The sequence below is a fragment of the Mesocricetus auratus genome, unplaced genomic scaffold (assembly GCF_017639785.1).
Source record: "Mesocricetus auratus isolate SY011 unplaced genomic scaffold, BCM_Maur_2.0 Super-Scaffold_100015, whole genome shotgun sequence".
Lineage (NCBI taxonomy): Eukaryota > Metazoa > Chordata > Mammalia > Rodentia > Cricetidae > Mesocricetus > Mesocricetus auratus.
Genome location: NW_024429198.1, coordinates 3,136,281 through 3,154,023, shown reverse-complemented (window position 1 = coordinate 3,154,023; position 17,743 = coordinate 3,136,281). Strand labels below are relative to the sequence as shown.

The following is a 17,743-nucleotide window of genomic DNA, read 5'->3' as shown; positions in this document are numbered from 1 at the left end:
CAATAAACTGAAATAAACCTTTTCTTCCGCAAGCTACTTTTGGTCATGGTGTTTTATCGCAGTACTGTGGTGATATCTGTTTATGATCTGACAAATAAAGCTTGCCTGAGTATCAGAGGGCAGAGCTAGCCACACTAGTTAGCCATAGAAGCTGGGCAGTGGTGGCATACACCTTTAATGCCAGAACTCAGGAAGACAGAGGCAGACGGATATCTGTGAATTCAAGGCCACCCAGGGCTACATGAGGTTGAATATATCTAAAAGAGAAACAGTCACACAAAGGTAATCCCACGCCTTTAATGCCAGCATTAGGGAGGTGAAGACAGGAGTGATATGGCTGGGAGGAGAGAGGAATACAAGGTGGAAGGAGACAAGAGAGAGATGCAGTCTGAGGACAGGATCACGCCTTTGGTCTGAGCATTGGTAGAAGTGAGAACTCTCTAGTGGCCAATTTGCTTCTCTGATCTGCTGTCAGCTTTCTCCCTACCATAATATCTGACTCCAGGCTTTTATTATTAAGACCAACTAGAACTCATGCTACACAGCACTAGAAACCCCAACTAAGGCAGATACATTTTGCTTTGTGTTAATTACAGTACAAAGTATAAACGTTTCCCAGATAGACTATACTCATCTGAAATACCTGGAGTGGCCTGGATTTCAGATGTCTTCAGATTCTAGAACACTCATATATATAAAATGGGATTTCCCTAGGAGGAGGGCCCTGAATGTAAACATGAAATCCACTTATACACACTTTATTCACACAGTATAAAGACAATCATGTACCACTACCTGTATTTTTACTGGAACCTGTCACATGATGTCAGATGTGATCATTTTCATTTAAAATTTCCAGATTAGGAAAGCTCAATCTATACTTAAGGAACCAAAGATAACTGAATTAAAATTAAACTAACAAAAACAAGGATAACTATGCAAAACAAATTAATTCAGTTACTCTTGGTTCTGTTCGCACACATACACCCTAAATGAACAAATCCACAAAACAACTAGGAGAAAATCATAATAAACTAGACAGTCATTAATTTGTACATTCATTTATTTGCTCAATAGTCCATTTAGTCTCACATAAGCACCTGTAAACATTAGTATTCGAATAAACATTTAATTTTTAAATGTTTTACACTCTATTATAACTTGCTGCAATTAACTATGCTAGTATTTTATCTGCCAATAAATATATAATATACATCTTATTTTTAAATTTAGCTTATGCACTTAGAAACCATGTAATCTTGCTAAATCATTTAACTTCTCAGGAATCTATTTTTTAATATACAGTAGAAAATAGTAATAGCTACTCCATAAAAGCTAGCTGTAATTAAAAGTTATATGCTTAGGAATAACAACGTTTATGGGCCAATCATGTGAAAATTATGTGGTTAGCCCAAGCAAATGTTTCAGTCATGTCCTTTTAAATTAATGGATGTTATTACAGAGTACTTTGATGCATTGCTTTCATGACCCAAGACTTGTTCAGATTTAAAGTAGAAACAATTACCTTTCAGAGATGTATTAGTGATTATATAGCCTGTACAGAAATAGTAAAATCACAATGCTGTCTTAGTATTATAAAATTATAATGTTCTTTTTCTATTTAGTGTAAATAATTTAAAGTCATTATTTAAAAGCAAGGAATGCCTGCTTCTGTGAATATAGTAATTATATGAATAAATTTAATCTAAAAGTTATTATGTAATAAAATCTCTTAGGAGAGTAAATAATAAATTAATATACTTAATGGGTCTGAATAGCAAAAATAAGCAGACCCCAGTACTGTTTTTAACTGTGCATCCTTGTATATATTTAACAGCATCAAGAATACTTTGAAGATTCAATTCTTAATCTACTATCCTACAGTTTACCTTGCCCTTAATTTCTCAACATTCTTTTTACCTAAACTCACTATTTTGGAGTTGTTGCACGTACTAGAACATTATCTGTATATATGCTGTTTCTAAGGTTTCCAATACAAAATGAGAGTAAGAAACCAGGTGAGCATTTACAGGTAAGGCATGATTTTAGAAAGGCTTTCAAGTCGCACAGGTCAATAGCATATTTACAACTATATCAAGAGCCAAGTACAGTCCTGATCACATAGCAGGTTTTCAAGAATTATTTTCTGTACTACAAAACAACTGAGCATGGTAACTCAGCATTTAAACTGCAACCCTTGGTAACTAAGGTAGGGCTGCTGCAAGGTAAGACACGCCTGAGCTTCAGAGACCCTGCTGAAAGAGAGGGGAAAAAAGGAATGTCAGAAGGCAGGAAACGTGGAAGAAAAAACGGAAGGAGGAAGTAGGTATTAGTTATTTTTGATAAAACTAGGTTGCTGTTGGTAAAAGTAATCATGGTGGGAGGGGGGGAGATGACCAGTATTTCTATGCCTGTGTGTTTTACTACTTCTGGCAGCCCTAGGAAGCAAGCTAGTGAAAGGACAGGGATGTGGGAAGTGGTCTAAGAAAGGTAACATAATAGTGCACAAAGAAGCAAGACCTAAGAATGCTTTCATGCCTCCCAGTATCTCTAATGCTCAAGACTCCATGCAAGTTTCCACACATTCATGGGCTCCTTCTAATTAAATTATTAGTAAGATGGTTTTTAAGGGTTGGAAGCTGACCAGAATCCTAAAACAATTTTCTAATTGTATCTTCTTTTATCTCCTCAATCCATAGCTGTTAAGAAACAGTAAATATTTTACTTTAATTACAGACCAAGCTTGCTTACAATGGCTCTAAAGAGGCAGAAAGAGTTAGAAGCAAACTGAGTGGTTCCAGTCCATTAAGACATTCACCAGCACACAGAAAACTTCTCCTAAATGGTTATTTTCGCTTATTCATTCACCTTCAAATGACCATAGTTTGCCCCTTTTCAAATTTTCTGAAATCATTCTTTTTATTCCACCATTACACTTCAACTGTTCTCACACATAAATGATGACAGAAGTAACAAAAGCCTAATCTTAGCTTAACCCTATGGTCACAGTATATTCCTGTCTCCAATATTAATTATGCGTTGTAAAATTTTGTTTATGATCTAACAAATGAAGCTTACCTGAAGATCAGAGTGCAAAACATTAGCTAGCCATTGAGGTCAGGCAGTGGGGGCACACACCTTTAATCCAAGAAGCCACAGTTGTTAGCCATAGAGTCCAGGCAGTGGAGGTATACACCTTAACACCAGCAATCAGGAGACAGAGGCAGACAGATCTCTGTTAGTTCAAGGCCACCCTGCGCTACATGAGATTGAGTCAGTCTAAAAGAGAAACAAAGCTCACACAAAAGTGACCTCAGCACTTGGGATCCCATGCCTCTAATCCCAGCAGTAGAGAGGAATAGAAGGTGGGAGGAGACAGAAGCTCAGAGCAGTCTGAGGTCTGATGGACACATGCAATCTGAGGCAGTCTGAGGAGCAGTGCTGTCTGGAGATGCAACCTGAGGACAGGATTACCACTTCGGTCTGAGCACTAGTAGAGGTGAGAAATCTCTAATGGCTGGCTGCTTTGCTTGTCTGATCTTCAGCTTGAACCCCAGTATCTGTTATTATTATTATTAATTATCATTATTAATGTGTTTTTATTATTCACGCTACATTCCTATGGACAAACTTAAATGGCTAAAGGCATATGGAAATTTCTTTGGAATTACTTTTGCAAGGAGAGAGGCAAAACCATTTTCCCACTGTGAAGACAATGATGTGCATCAGATATGGAAAAGGACCTCTTCAAACCACCTCTCTAAGAGATTCTGAGACTCTAACAATTATTAATTTCAAAGAGTTACACAATTTAGTAAAAAATAACCTAGCCCAATGATAGCACCCTGGAAAAGCCTTCAAATGATGCTAAAATGTAAGAATTTGCCAGATATGCCTAGTCCATCTTTGGACAGAGAATTAAAAAATTTATTATACTTTTTGCCAAAATATGATACTAATTTCAAAACTTTATCCTTTGTAATTTTGATGTTTCTTCTGGTACTGCCATTCAGAATGCATAATAACCTTGCATACTAAAAACAATGTTTTCTCTCAAGCAACAGTAGGGATAATAACCTTTGAATTCCTGCTACATTATAAGTATACTGATGGAAATAGGAAAGAAAACCTACAATCACAACTGCAGGTAAATTAAGTTTATTCAGTTAAAGTGTTTCTAAACACTTGGTTGGGAGTCAAATTAAAAACAAATTACATAAATACTTGTTCCATATATATGGGCTTTTGGAAGTAGCCACCCTGCTTTCTGAGTAAAAGCTAAAAGACTGAAAATCCGACAATTCCTCTTGGATTCCTAAAAGAGAGGGCATTAAGGTGAGTCTTCATCACCTGGAGACCAGAGATAGTTCCATGATTAGAGGGAGTCACACATCTTAATTAGGGTTTTAAAAAAAATGATTTGGAAACTAGTTCAAGTAAAAAAACCATAAACTTCATTTGATGAATTGCTGGAGATTCCACATAAACAAGACTGAGATTAAAAGAGAAAGGAGGAGGGATACATGAGCAGGTTTAGGTAGGAAGGGAGAGGGGGAAAGATATAATCTCAAACACTAAAAGAAATAATTTTAAAAAGAAGTAAAGTATTACCCATTAAATTGGGTTACTTTAAGGAAAGATAATACCACTGAGGGCTGAAGAGATGACTCAGCAGTTAGGAGCACTTCTAGAGGAGCACATCCATACATAAAAACTAATAAAAAAACAAAAAACAAACAAAAACCACAGGAAGCCAAGCTTGGCTGGCATATACCTGTAATCCAGGCACTTGGGAGGCAGAGGAAGGAGGATCCATTGCTGTTCAGAAGTCAGCTTTAGCCAGAGTGGATTCAGGGCCAGCTTGAGCTAGCGGCACACTAAGAAACTGTCTAAAAGGAAACAGTTTGAACAAAAACAAAAACACCTCACCTCAATAAACAAGCAAGCAACACACAAAGAAATAAGAACAAATACCTAAAAAATAACAGGCTAGCATCATTAGTCACTCAAAGTTTTAATGAGTACATATATTACCATAAATAAATTCAAAAAATTAGAAGGTATCAAGCTCTGTTTCCTACCCTGGCTACTGGTTTCTGGTTTCGCTGGTGGGTGGGACAATGTATGAGGATTCACAGATCTAAATGCTGATGACAAGTAAGCAGTTAAAACAAGAATGAAAGACTGTTTTATTATATTGTTAGATACCAGTGACTACTAGTCTCCATTACTTTGAATTACAGCCATTTCTATAGCCTGAAAATTGGCCTTAGTAAATTTTCTTACTTGTGTACAAAGTAAAAGTGCTTTGTGTGTTTGGCTCAATTCTTTGTTACAGTTGTCTTTGTTTTGAAACTTTGTCTCATGTAGCCCAGGATGATTGGAACTCACTGTGTTGCCAAGGTTGATCTTAAAAATCTATGCTTTTATCCCCCAAGTACTGAGATTACAGGGACAATCTTTTCATAGGAATTTATTTGGTACCTAGGTGTACTATACTCTCCTTTTATTATGACTAGAAGGAGGCAAAATTTAGGAAATGACTCAATTATTTATTCATTCATTGAGCAGCTCTTTCTACCTTAAACACATGCGCGCGCGCCTGTGTGTGTGTGTGTGTGTGTGAATTTGAGTGAGTACATGTGTGTTCCTTACAAGGTGAACATCGAGTATTTTTCTTATTTTTTGAGACGAAGACTCTCATCTATTCTACTAGGCTAGCTGATCAATGTGCTCCAGTGTTCACTTGTCTTCTTTCTGTCCTTAAGCTCTGGGATTATAGACACATCTGCCACACCTGGCTTTTATGTAGATTTGTACTGGAGATCGAAACCAAGGTCCTCATGCTTGCATGGAAGGTACCAATTCAGCCATCTCTTCGGGCCCAGGAGTGTGATAGTCTGAGAGTATCACAAAATTTTAGTGATACCCTTAGCTGGGCCTGAATCCACTCTGTGGCTAAAAATTTTAGTCTTTTTCTTTCTTTTTGTATTCCTAGAAATTGCTATTTAAAAAAAATTTATAATTGACAAATACGAGCAAATAACATTACATTGTTAATTATACTAAATTAGGCTTGCTCCTTATCTGAAGATACGAAGCCTTTTCAGTGTTGGGGAATTATATAATTTAATTTTTTTGGCTTTTAATTTATAAAATTGATGAACTTTTAAGTAGTATGATTACTTTCATTGTTCCTTTTTTACATACACACTGCTGCTGTCTTTATAACTTTTCATAAGATTAGTTTTCTATTCCTATTGTAAATTCTTATATTTTAATATTCACAATTCTGACCAGGAATACATGTCAGATTGTAAAAAGACAATTTACAAAGGCCAATTTTCAGGCTACAGAAATGGCTGTTATTCAAAGAAATGCTGGTAACACATTGGTTTTAATATTTTTTTCTCATGAAAATATGAAAAAATGCATTTCTTTGCTTTAGTATTACAATTACTGCATGTCCTGCTATCTTTTCTGTGTCAACCTATTATATCTCACAATGATAACTGTAAGGTAATTAGATATCCACAGTCCTCTAATTAGGAACACATTATTATAAGAGAAAAATTGTCTTTGAAATAACTCACAATTTAAATGAACCCCATGAAATACAGCATGTGTCTAAGAGAAGAAACAATTAACTATGATACACCCTGATAATGAGATTAATTCTACACCTAATGAAACTAATTCTAATTTCACTAGAATCACTTGTTGTTTACACTCACGCGTCCGCACGTACACACACACACACACTTTCGCTTTTGTTTTTCTCTATGAAACAAAGCTGCAGTCAGACCATGTGTCTAACAAGTGGCAGTGGCATCTATAAATGTAGGGAGGAGTATCACTCTGGTAAACCAATAACAGACTAGAGATACAGATACACCTCAGCTATACAGTACCATTTGAAACCTGAAGCAATGTCACCATGCTACATTCTACTATTTCCACATATTTGTCGTTCCTAATGTTCCTAATTCACTCTCACTCTTATACTTCTAGTAATTCTTCACTTTCTCACATATTTTTCAGTCTCTGAATTTTTAAATCCTCTTTTGAAATGTTTCGTTTGAAACATAGCTCTTTACTGCACTCAGACACAAAGGAATGGCTTCTTTCCTTTTCAGCTCCTAAACTTCACCAACCCACTCTCTACCCAGTCTGCTGAAGCGACTGCCAAGTCCATGTCTAACCAAGCTCATAGGCTGCTTGCTTTTCCCCCGTAGGTCTTCAAGACTTTACTGTACTGGCAATGCTACTCACATACACTTTCCCGGAGTTCTTTCCACAACTACTTCACTGCCCCAGCTCCTAAAGGTTTGTACTCCCCTTGTGGTCTCAAGTTCTATTCTCTGCCTCCAGAGTTCTCTTTCAACTGTCTACACCAATTCTAATAACAAGAAGGTAAAATCTAACATGGAGAGGACCAATGCCTCGAAACTTCAATTATTAACTGTATCTCCAATCAGAAATACATCTCAGGTATGTAAGTTGCAGGATCTGTCAATTTTAATAAAAACCCCACAATCAAAATAATTCATCCTAAAAGAAAAAAAGCTTTCCAAAATGTCTTTCCTTATGTAATATGTCTAGTGGAAATTCTAGACTCCATAGACTCTACTTACAACTATGGATGAAGTTACTAAGGATCATTAACACACCTTACTACATATATCTTAATCATCGTTAAGTAAGTCTGCTATCATAATTACATCTTGCTTTCATATTCTAAGTTTTAATAAATGCCTTGTAAATGTTTTCCTATTTAGTATACAGCTGGTGTCTTTTGTGTAAGCACAAGCATTAATATACATCAAAGAAGTCATCGCATGCTCAAAATCATCACAACGAAAACCCTGTGGCTCATCCATCTCAAGCCCAACATTAAAAGGAAACATGTTAAATCAAGCCTTTCCATTGGACACACACCTTTAATTCCAGCACTCAGGAGGCAGGGATGGGTGGAACTCTGTGAGTTCAAGGCCAGCCTGGTCTACAGAGTGAGTTCCAGGACAGGCTCCAAAGCTACAGAGAAACCCCATCTCAAAAAAAAAAAAAAAAAAAAAAAAAAAGCCTTTTCATGGCTGTCTTAAATCAGAAAAAGAAAAAAAAGTATAATTCAAAATTAATAGTATGAATGCCAAGTTGATCCACATAATTCAAAATTATTGTTTTTATTTCCCAACATTTCACTTGGACATTCCTAACAACTTTAAGGCATTGAAAATCAAAAATCCAGAATTAACAAAATTTAACAATCCAAAAGCTTTGGGGTATTACACATAAAATCAGTATGATCCATTTCTAGGTATATCTTCCAAGAATAGAAAGTTAGCATGACATACTGTGTGGTAGTTTAAATTAGATGGCTCCCATAATCTCAAGCATTTTAATACCTGGTTCCTAGTTGGTAGCATTGTAGGAACAGTCTTGAGAGATAGGGCCTTCCTGAGGAAGTATATCTCACTGGCGGCAGACTTTGAGGTCACAAAAGCAGCCCGAGTGCCCAGGTGGCTTTCTCTGCTTCCTGTTTGTAAATCAAGATGGGAGCTCTCAGCTGCTGCCCCATGCCGACACTAGTCAACAAGCTGCCACACTCTCTGTAGCGATTGTGATGGACTACTTTCCCTCTAGAACCATAAGGTCCAAATGAATCCTTCCTTCTCTAAGTTGCCTTGGTCATGGTGTTTTATCACAGGAACTACGGAAACACTGTTAACATTTCAACACGTATATATTCTGACAGTGCTTTTAACACATATTTGTTCCCCATGCTTACTGTTGGCTATAATCTCTCATCTGAATTGTAGTGATTAGACAGGACAAGAAATTCATTTATTATTTTAAAATGTAATTTATCAGAATATTCCAAAATAATATTAGGGACAGCCTTGCTTATTAACAAAGTATAATTTTCTGCTTGAGGTAAAACATGGAACTAGATAACTACAGGAGATCAACATCAATAATAAAATTCTAGTCAGGCTCAAAACCAGTGAATTTAAGTCAGGTTAGGTTTTATCAGGATATTGATTGAGAAAAAAATAATTTTCAGAGATCTGAGGTTTCCAAGGTTTTAAAGTGATCGTGAGCCTGTATAATTAACATGAACACATTACAAATCTGGAACTTTTTCTAACACAAAGGTACATAAATAAAAGATGTGAAATGTACAAGTGATTTCCCTCAAACTTTGCGTATGAACCATTCTGCTTGGGCTCCAAGGAGCACGGCTCTACTCCAAGTACAGCAGTGTGCAGAGGGTGCAGGTCAGGTCTGCGGGGGGCAGCAGAGGAGCAAGAAAGACTGCCAAGAGCAAGAAAAATTATTTTGGAGTTTTACTCAGAATAAAAAAGTTAAAACTATAAAAGCAATAATTTCACTGACTCCTTTTTGGCCTATTTTACCATATTGCCAAGACTAATTTCAACATCTAGAAAGCACCTAGCAGCAGCAACATAGCAAGACGGATCACGTGAATAGATAAAAACACACTTTACAGAGGTGTGTGTGTGCGTGCACGTGTGTACACAAAGCAGAGGGAAGAGGGAGAGAACAAGAGAGACAGGCAACGCTGGGCATTGGCGCACGCCTTTAATCCCAGCACTCGGGAGGCAGAGGCAGGCGGATCTCTGTGAGTTCAAGACAAGCCTGGTCTACAGAGTGAGTTCCAGGACAGCCTCCAAAGCAATACAGAGAAACCCTGTCTCAAAAAAACAAACAAACAAAAATGAGAGCCAGACAATGCCCTTTATGGCCCCTGCTTTGTCAGTCTATCCTAACTAATCTTTCAGAATTCTTTTATATATATCTGAATCTTGAGTATGGTCAGCACTGTCTTATAATCTCAACCAGAATCTGGCAGACAACTCTGCCTATGGTATTCTACATAGTAACTACCTGAATAACTGAATGAGTGAATGAATGAATGCAGCATTTCTACTACAACAGAAAACTTTCACCAAAATTAATGTTATTTCAGTTATTCCTTGATCACTTAAAATATTAAAATTCAAGGATTTACAAAATCCATAGCTTACTAGTTCAACCATCATCCCACCAAGTCCATTTTGGTTTGTTTTCCCCAAAGGCTTTATATAAGTCTCAAATGATGCAAACGGAAAAATATGTAATACGAATAACACAAACCCAGAGACAGATATTGCAGTTGAAGCTAAAGATCAGAAAAGCAAAACATCGAGCCAATTGCTCTTACCTCTACCAAGGCTGAGATGGAGATCCTGTCTTTCCTGTGACTGGAAACTGAATCTCACAAAAGACTCTTTGCTTCTTCTTCACATACCTCTCTAGTGCTGGGATTAAGGCTATGATTCACTCTCATGTAACCCTGGGTGGCCTTGAACTCACAGAGATCCATCTGCCTCTGACTCCTAAATCCTGAGATTAAAGGTGTGTGCCACCACTGCCCAGCTTCTATGGCTACGGCTATTGTGACTGGCTCTGCTAGTGTCCTGATTTTTAGTGGCTTTATTAAATCTTGCTTGTCTTGTGATCAAAATGAAAGGATAAATTTCATTTTGTGGAATATTATTTTAGCTAGGTAAAGATGTGTTACGTGTTAATGCTACAGAATTACTTTAACTGTGCAAAAGTGTATTATTTTTGTTTATGCTGCATTTGCTTAATTACATAGAGATATGTTGCATTTGTTCACCTTGCTTGCCTAAGGTACCTGATTGGTAAAATAAAAAAAAGAACAGCCAATAGCTAGGCAGGAAAAAGGACAGGTGGGGCTGGCAGGGAGAGAGAATAAATAGGACAGAGAGGAGAGAAAAGGAAGAGAGAAATCAGGGAGATGCCCAGGACAAGAAACCAGGCAGCTGTCAGACAGCCAGATACAAGAAGCAGTGAAGGTAAGACACAGAAGAAAGCAAAAGTAAAGAACCCTGAGACAAAAGGAAGATACAGAGAAACAAGTTAATTTAAGTTAAAAGAACTGGCCAAAATGAGCACAAGCAGGGCCAAGCATTCCAAGTTAATTGTAAGTCTCATGCAATGATTTGGGAACTGGTTGGTGGTCCAAAGAAAAGGCCTGGTACATTGTTCCAAGGGCAAGTGCATTTCTCCAAACAGCGATCAGTCTAAGGCAGGTCACAATTCCCTCAAAAACATCATCTTACCCAAGTTAATACCTGTCTGCCTGTCTTGTCTGCTCTCTCACTCCTTTGCTGTCCCTCTCATCATCACACACTAGCCATTCCAGTTCTTTCCATCTCTGGGAATTTGTACTAGTCGTTTCTTCTATTTGGAAGATTTCCATCCTACCACTTACAGTGTCTCCTAAATACTGCACCTCAGAGTGCATTTCTCAACACCTCTTCCCCCATCCATCGGTCAACATTTCACGTGCCAAATTTTATATGACTAACAGACAGCATTGAACAGTACCTAGAATTCCACATTCACATGTCTGCAGTTTGTGTCCCTCAAGAACAGGGGCTCACTCTGTCATCACTGAATCAGGCACAGCCAAAGATCAGTGTCCAGTGCACAGTAAATAAATATTTGCCAATTTTTATTAGTAAGATAGACACATGAAAAAATTAAAGCACATCATAAGGTGACATACACTATTGAATCTCAAAGCCAGAACTCAACCTTATTTAGAAGTTATTATTGACTTTCCGAAGTGTTGGCTGCAGGAGAGAAGAAATTGGGAACAGAACTTCTGGAGTGTTATAGAGCTATCCAATCATCCGACAGAAACAAGGCCTGAGGAAAGTATGGCAGCAGAGATGAAGTACCACATTTTAACTGTATCTCAGAAATAGAAATCAGTAGCACCATCCCACTGAAGATTTGACTCTTGGAATAAGGACAAGAAACAGGGTTAAGGTGGCTTTAGGGCATCTGATTTGGCCCAATTAAAGTACTGTTCTTAACCTAGATGAGAAATAGGAAAAAAAAATTGAGAATAGGATAATTAGTCATTATCTGAAGCTCTCAAACTAAACATAAATGTGATGGTCACCTTTACTCAGTCAATAAATATTAGGCATATTCAACATGCCAGAGCTGTTCCAGTCATCAATAACGAGACAAGCAATACTTATGCTCTCAAAATTGACCTTGCAGGAAAACAAACAATAAACACATACTACAATGTCACCAATGGCAAGGACTATGAAAAAAGATGTGTAATCATCCAGGGGTAGAACATCTGCCTACCATATGTGAGGTCCTAGGTTCAATCTCAGCCAAACAAAAAGGAAAGGGAAAAATGAAAAAAAAAAAAAAAAAGAAGATAGGAGAGGTAAGAAGAGAGAGTAAAAAAGAAAGGAGGGAAAAGGGGTGGTGGAGGAGAGAAGAAGTAAAAAGGGATGCAGATAGGCTCCTTTGCATAGAATGATCAAAAGCCTATCGATAAGGCAAATAAAATTAAGTGAGGGAGAAAGTCATATCAATGACACAGACAATATAATCAGAGTACATATGCACTACAAAGAAAATATCATTAGAAACAATAAGGAAGCCATTTTACCAAACAGCAAGTAAGAATGAAAACAGAAAGTGAAAATGGTTACTATAGAAAATGGTCATAAGGATAACAGGGGACCAGTCTATAATGGCAGTCATCAGAGGGCTAGCTACTTTAAACAAAATTATGTCTACATTCATATCCTAGTATTCAATATAGTACTGAAAAGAGATACTTACTATTTGTTTTATAATACTTAGTTAAACTGATTTTTCAAATTTGGATCCAAATTATACTTAACCATATCAAACTTCATCTCCAAAAGACAATCCAAGCAATTTAAAGTGTGTTTAAATAAATATACCTTAGTGATCTTCAAAAGCAGTTTTTGGAAATTTGTTTATCTGGTGGTGGAGGAGGGGAAACCCAGGACCCTGTACATGCTAAACAAGCATTCTAGCAGTGTGACAGGACCCCAGCCAAAACAGAATCTTGAAAGTGCTTGACAGCAGAGACATCACTGAATGAGGCACCTGAGCGCCACAGACCCTGCATAGGAAGGAATGTCTACTTCAAAGTATGTGATTTCTGGAATACCAATTAAAATACTGGAGCACTTGACAAGTCTTCCACACTCTGTCAATGTCTTGGTAATTAAGATATTGTTTTGGACCAAGTTTGGCTATGCTGAACATTAAGCTCTAAGAAGTCACTGACAGCAGTTGAGGGAAATGTACTAGCTACACACCAGAGCAAACATTACCATTATCTTAAGACAATCATGTTGGTTAAAAATAGATTTACTGCTGGGCGGTGGTGGTGCACGCTTTTAATCCCAGCACTTGGGAGGTAGAGGCAGGCGGATCTCTGTGAGTTCGAGGCCAGGCTGGACTGACAGCCTCCAAAACAATACAGAGAAACCCTGTCTCGTAAATACCAAAAAAAAAAAAAAAAAAAAAAAAGATTTACTGCACTGTGTCACTCTTAGCAGCATTTATCACTTAAAATTCATCTCTAACAACAACTGTCCTTTGGGGCTAATCTATATTGCATTTACACTTGTTCAATGTTCAATTTAAATTTACTATAAGTTAGTGATCATAAATACTATTAAATGTCACTAAGGAAAGATGCAATCCATCTCTACAGAATATTCTATTACAGACACCAGAAAAATGAAAACTAGCCAAGAGAAATAGAAACCAAAGAAAGACATAGAAGAAATATGAGAATAAATGAGTAGAATATGATATGTTGTTAACTACCAATGTGACTTTAGACACTTTCATTTTCATAAAGTTCTAGGGTGTCTATTAGAAATCATAAAAAATTCACCAGGCTTCATTTGCCTGCAATTCTAGCCCTTGGATGGTCACAAGTCTGAAACCAGCCTAGGCTACAGGGTAAGACTGTCTTGAAAAACCAAAGTGGGGAGAGAGGCTTGAAGTCATCTGGCATTACTTTATGATTTCCTGAAATGACTATAATAAGAAGAACAATAAGGATGCTCCCTTTGCAATCTTAAAGAAAATCAGGTAAGATGTTTAATCATGTATGAGCTTTTAAGAAGAAGCCTCTTTGTGTTCTTCCTTTTCAATCACAATGACTGTGTTATAAATCTAATGCTAGCATATATTGATATATTTCCAAAAAAACCATGATTTGGGAAAGACAGGGTATTACTATGTAGCTTGGGTTCGCCTGGTATTTATAGTCTTCCTATCTTAATGCTAACATGACAGGAGTGCCAATGTCCCATGAGAGTACTATTGACTTGAGGACCAAACACTGTTTATTATCTTTCCTTTTCCTCTATAGGAATATTAAATTATTTTAGTAATTAGCCTACAAATTTTATTGGGGTATGATGAAATTCTAATTGTTCAACTTTCTAGACAAACTAATTCTTTTTCTTTACACACTTTTTTAAAAAGTGTGTGTGTGTGTGTTCAAGAGCAGGTTGATCTACTGAGATATGTTAATTGGATAAAACTTATTAAAAGTCTGTTAAGTTAAAAATTCATTGAAACGGGAGGGTAAGTTCTCTTACTGTCCTCTTTTAGTTGTGTTTCATGACTATCTTTATTCACTCCCTATTTCCTCTTGATTTAACTAATTCTATCTATCCAAAATTGAAATGTCATTTGAGTTTTTTCAAAAAGGGCATCTCTTTTGCTTTTATTGACTATTCAAAAAGAAAATCTACAGCGTACTCTAGATTAATATTTGCATGCCAAAACTATAATGCCTTACAAACATTTCATTCCTGAAATTAGTCTCAGTCTCTACTGTTAATGAAGCAACATGTTTAGAAAAGGCAACTTGTCCAAAGTTACAATCTTACTGAGGTAGAATCAAGAGTTAAATGTTCACTTGCCTGCCTCACAGTTATACACACTAAAGATTCTATCCTCCAAATAGTGTAGTTAAAACAGCAGACTTTCATTTTGTCTGGAAGTCATATTTTTACCTTATTTCCTATCTACACATACTCCTATGCTCCATATTCACACATATATAGCAACTTTTTATCAGCATATATTTCATCTATTTCAAATTATGTTACGAGGCATAAGTGGGAATACAACCAGAATATAACAGGATATAAAAAAACTAAAAAAAATTATTAAATAAAATCTGTAATGGATCAGAAAATGATACTCCAAAACATGCAGCTTCAGACTTAAATGACAGCCCCTGACAAGCACCAAATGAGTGCTAGGATTAAAAGAGTATGTCACCATGTCAGAATGTGTGTTTATTTTAGAACACTCAATCACTGAACATCCCAAAGGGAAAGAAAAGATTATTTGCCCCTACATGAAGTGCATATATCAACAAGTGTATTCAGTACAAATCATGTATTCTTGACATCTGTCCTAATCTGTTGTATTGCTGTGAAGAAACACCATGACCAAGATAACTCTTATAAAAGAAAGCATTTAAATGGGGATTCGCTTATAGTTTCAGAGGTTTAGTCCATTATCATTATGGCAGAAAGCAGCCAGGCACAGTGCTGGAATGGCAGATGAGAGCTATTTCCTGATCCACAGGGAGACAGACAGACAGACACACACACACACGAACAACATAACAGACTGGACCTAGCATGGGCTTCTGAAACCTCAAAGTCCACCCCCAGTGACACACTTCCTTCGACAAAGCCACACCCCCTAATCCTTCCAAATAGTACCACTCCCTGGTAACTAAGCATTCAAAATATGAGCCTATGGGAGTCATTCTTGTTCTAACCACCACAACATCAGGGCCCCCTTATTCTTTACAATTACAACTTATTTTTCTTATTTTATATATAACACTGAAAGTTCAATTTTATAAACTCACCATTCTACGAAGTGAAAGTTTGAAAAAACTAACACTGCTACATACATGAACAACTGTAATGTAGAGTGACAAAAGAAATGAAGCAAACATACCTAGTTAAAGGCACCATAGAATTGTCTTTTCCCCATCCCAAAACAAAAAGTGCTACTCATAATGATGGAATGGTTAAGGAGAAAATATTAGGGGGGGGAAAAGCTATAGTTAACTGAATTCCTAAGGGCTACAAATCCATACCTTACCAGTGGTTATATCTTCTATTGTCCTTAGTGTTAATTCTGGAAAGATGGTAAAAGGTTAAACCCATGAGATTTGGCATGAGAAACAATAAACATGTTTGAATGCCATTCTTCTCTCTCAATACAAAAGTGACCTTTTGAGCAAGTTATTCACTTCCTTGTTTTTTTCAGCAGTCACCTAAGCATGCTAATACAAAATTCCTAGGCACACACAAGACCAAACAAGTAATCCTTCCCTCAGTTCCCAATACATAGCATGATTTGTTTCTGTATTTCCCCTAATCACTGCCACTGTCTTGTATATCAAGTAACTAAAATAATGCCAATTAAAACATAACCAATATTCACCAAATACTCAATGGCCAACTGGTCTGAAACAAAAGGAAAAAGGGTAAGTGTGGTAATATTTTATGATCTAACAAATAAAGCTTGCCTGAAGATCTGAGTGCAAAACTAGTCAAACTAGTTATTCACAGAGGCCAGGCAGTGGTGGTGCACACCTTTAATCCCAGCATTCAGGAGACAGAGGCAGACAGATCTCTGTTAGTTCAAGGCCATTCTGAGCTACATAAAATTGACCCAGTCTAAAAGAGAAACAGCTCACACACAAGTGTTCCCAGTACTTGGAGAGGCATGCCTTTAATCCCAGGACTAAGGAAGAGGAGACAGGAAGGGATATGGCTGGGCAGAGAGAGGAATATAAGGTGGGAGGAGACAGGAGCTCACTGAAGTCTGAGCAGCAGTTAGTCTGAGACAGCAATCTGACGTAGGCCATCTGAGGAAGCAGTCTGAGGAACAGTGAAGTCTAAGGCAGTCCGAGGATGCAGTCTGAGACAGTTGAGTACAGGATCACCCCTTTGGTCTGAGCATTGGTAGAGGTAAGAACTCTAGTGACTGGCTGCTCTGTTTCTCTGATCTTTCAGCTTTCACACCCTAATAGGGGACTCTTGTGTTTTTATTATTAAGACCAATTAGAATTCATGCTACCAACCAGACTACAGCTATCACATTTTATGTGTAAATAAGTAAATTAATTAAGGAATTGTTTTAAAGGAAAGAACTAAAGTTATTTACCAGAAATTAATTAGTTCTAGTTCATTTAATGTAAAGCTTTATGAGCAAGCATAAGATGCTGAACAAAGAAATAAACTACGAACAGCCTATACAATGGAAGAATTTCCCAACAATGATGGCAGACTCCTGATTTATGTGCCAGCTGAGTGTGGGAGCACATACTAGTAATCCTAACCCCTGGGAGAAAGTGGCATTGAATCAGAATTTTTTTAATTTTTATTTTATTTTTTATATATTTTTTATTTAACTTTTTACGCATATCACTTTCAGTTCCGTCTCCCTTCTCCCCCACCCCCTGAATCAGGATTTTTATCCTGAGCATGGGAGCATATACGCAATCGTAGCACCTGGGAGAAGGCAAGAGGATCCAGAGTTCTACAACAGACGTGGTCTCAACCAATCCATCAATCCATTCATCAACGAATGTCTCCTAAGTATAAAAATAAACATTAGATGCTGGGCATATCACTGTATGTCTACAATTTCACCTACACAAGATACCGGAGCAGGAAGATTATAAGTTCAAAGCCAGTTTGGGAAACATAACAAGGGATATCTTGTTTCAAAATTCAAGAATTTTAAAAAGAAATGGAAGACTAGAGGAATGGCTCATTAGATAATAGCATTACTGCTTATCCAG

At 37.0% G+C, this 17,743-nt stretch overlaps 1 protein-coding gene across 5 annotated transcripts in view; it reads right to left on the bottom strand.

Moving 5' to 3' along the window:
- The window catches only part of Rictor (RPTOR independent companion of MTOR complex 2), a 103,623-nt gene that overhangs the window by 72,450 nt on the left and 13,430 nt on the right, over positions 1-17,743 (bottom strand). For 2 of the 5 annotated variants that reach the window (XM_040757580.1, XM_040757579.1), the window contains exon 2: positions 17,451-17,533. The exons of 2 other annotated variants lie outside the window; for them this stretch is intronic. The gene's annotated coding sequence lies outside the window, so the exon portion shown is untranslated. Of the gene's footprint in view, positions 1-3,078; positions 3,272-17,450; positions 17,534-17,743 lie in introns of those variants that run through there. One more of the 5 variants, XM_040757581.1, reaches the window with a different exon arrangement.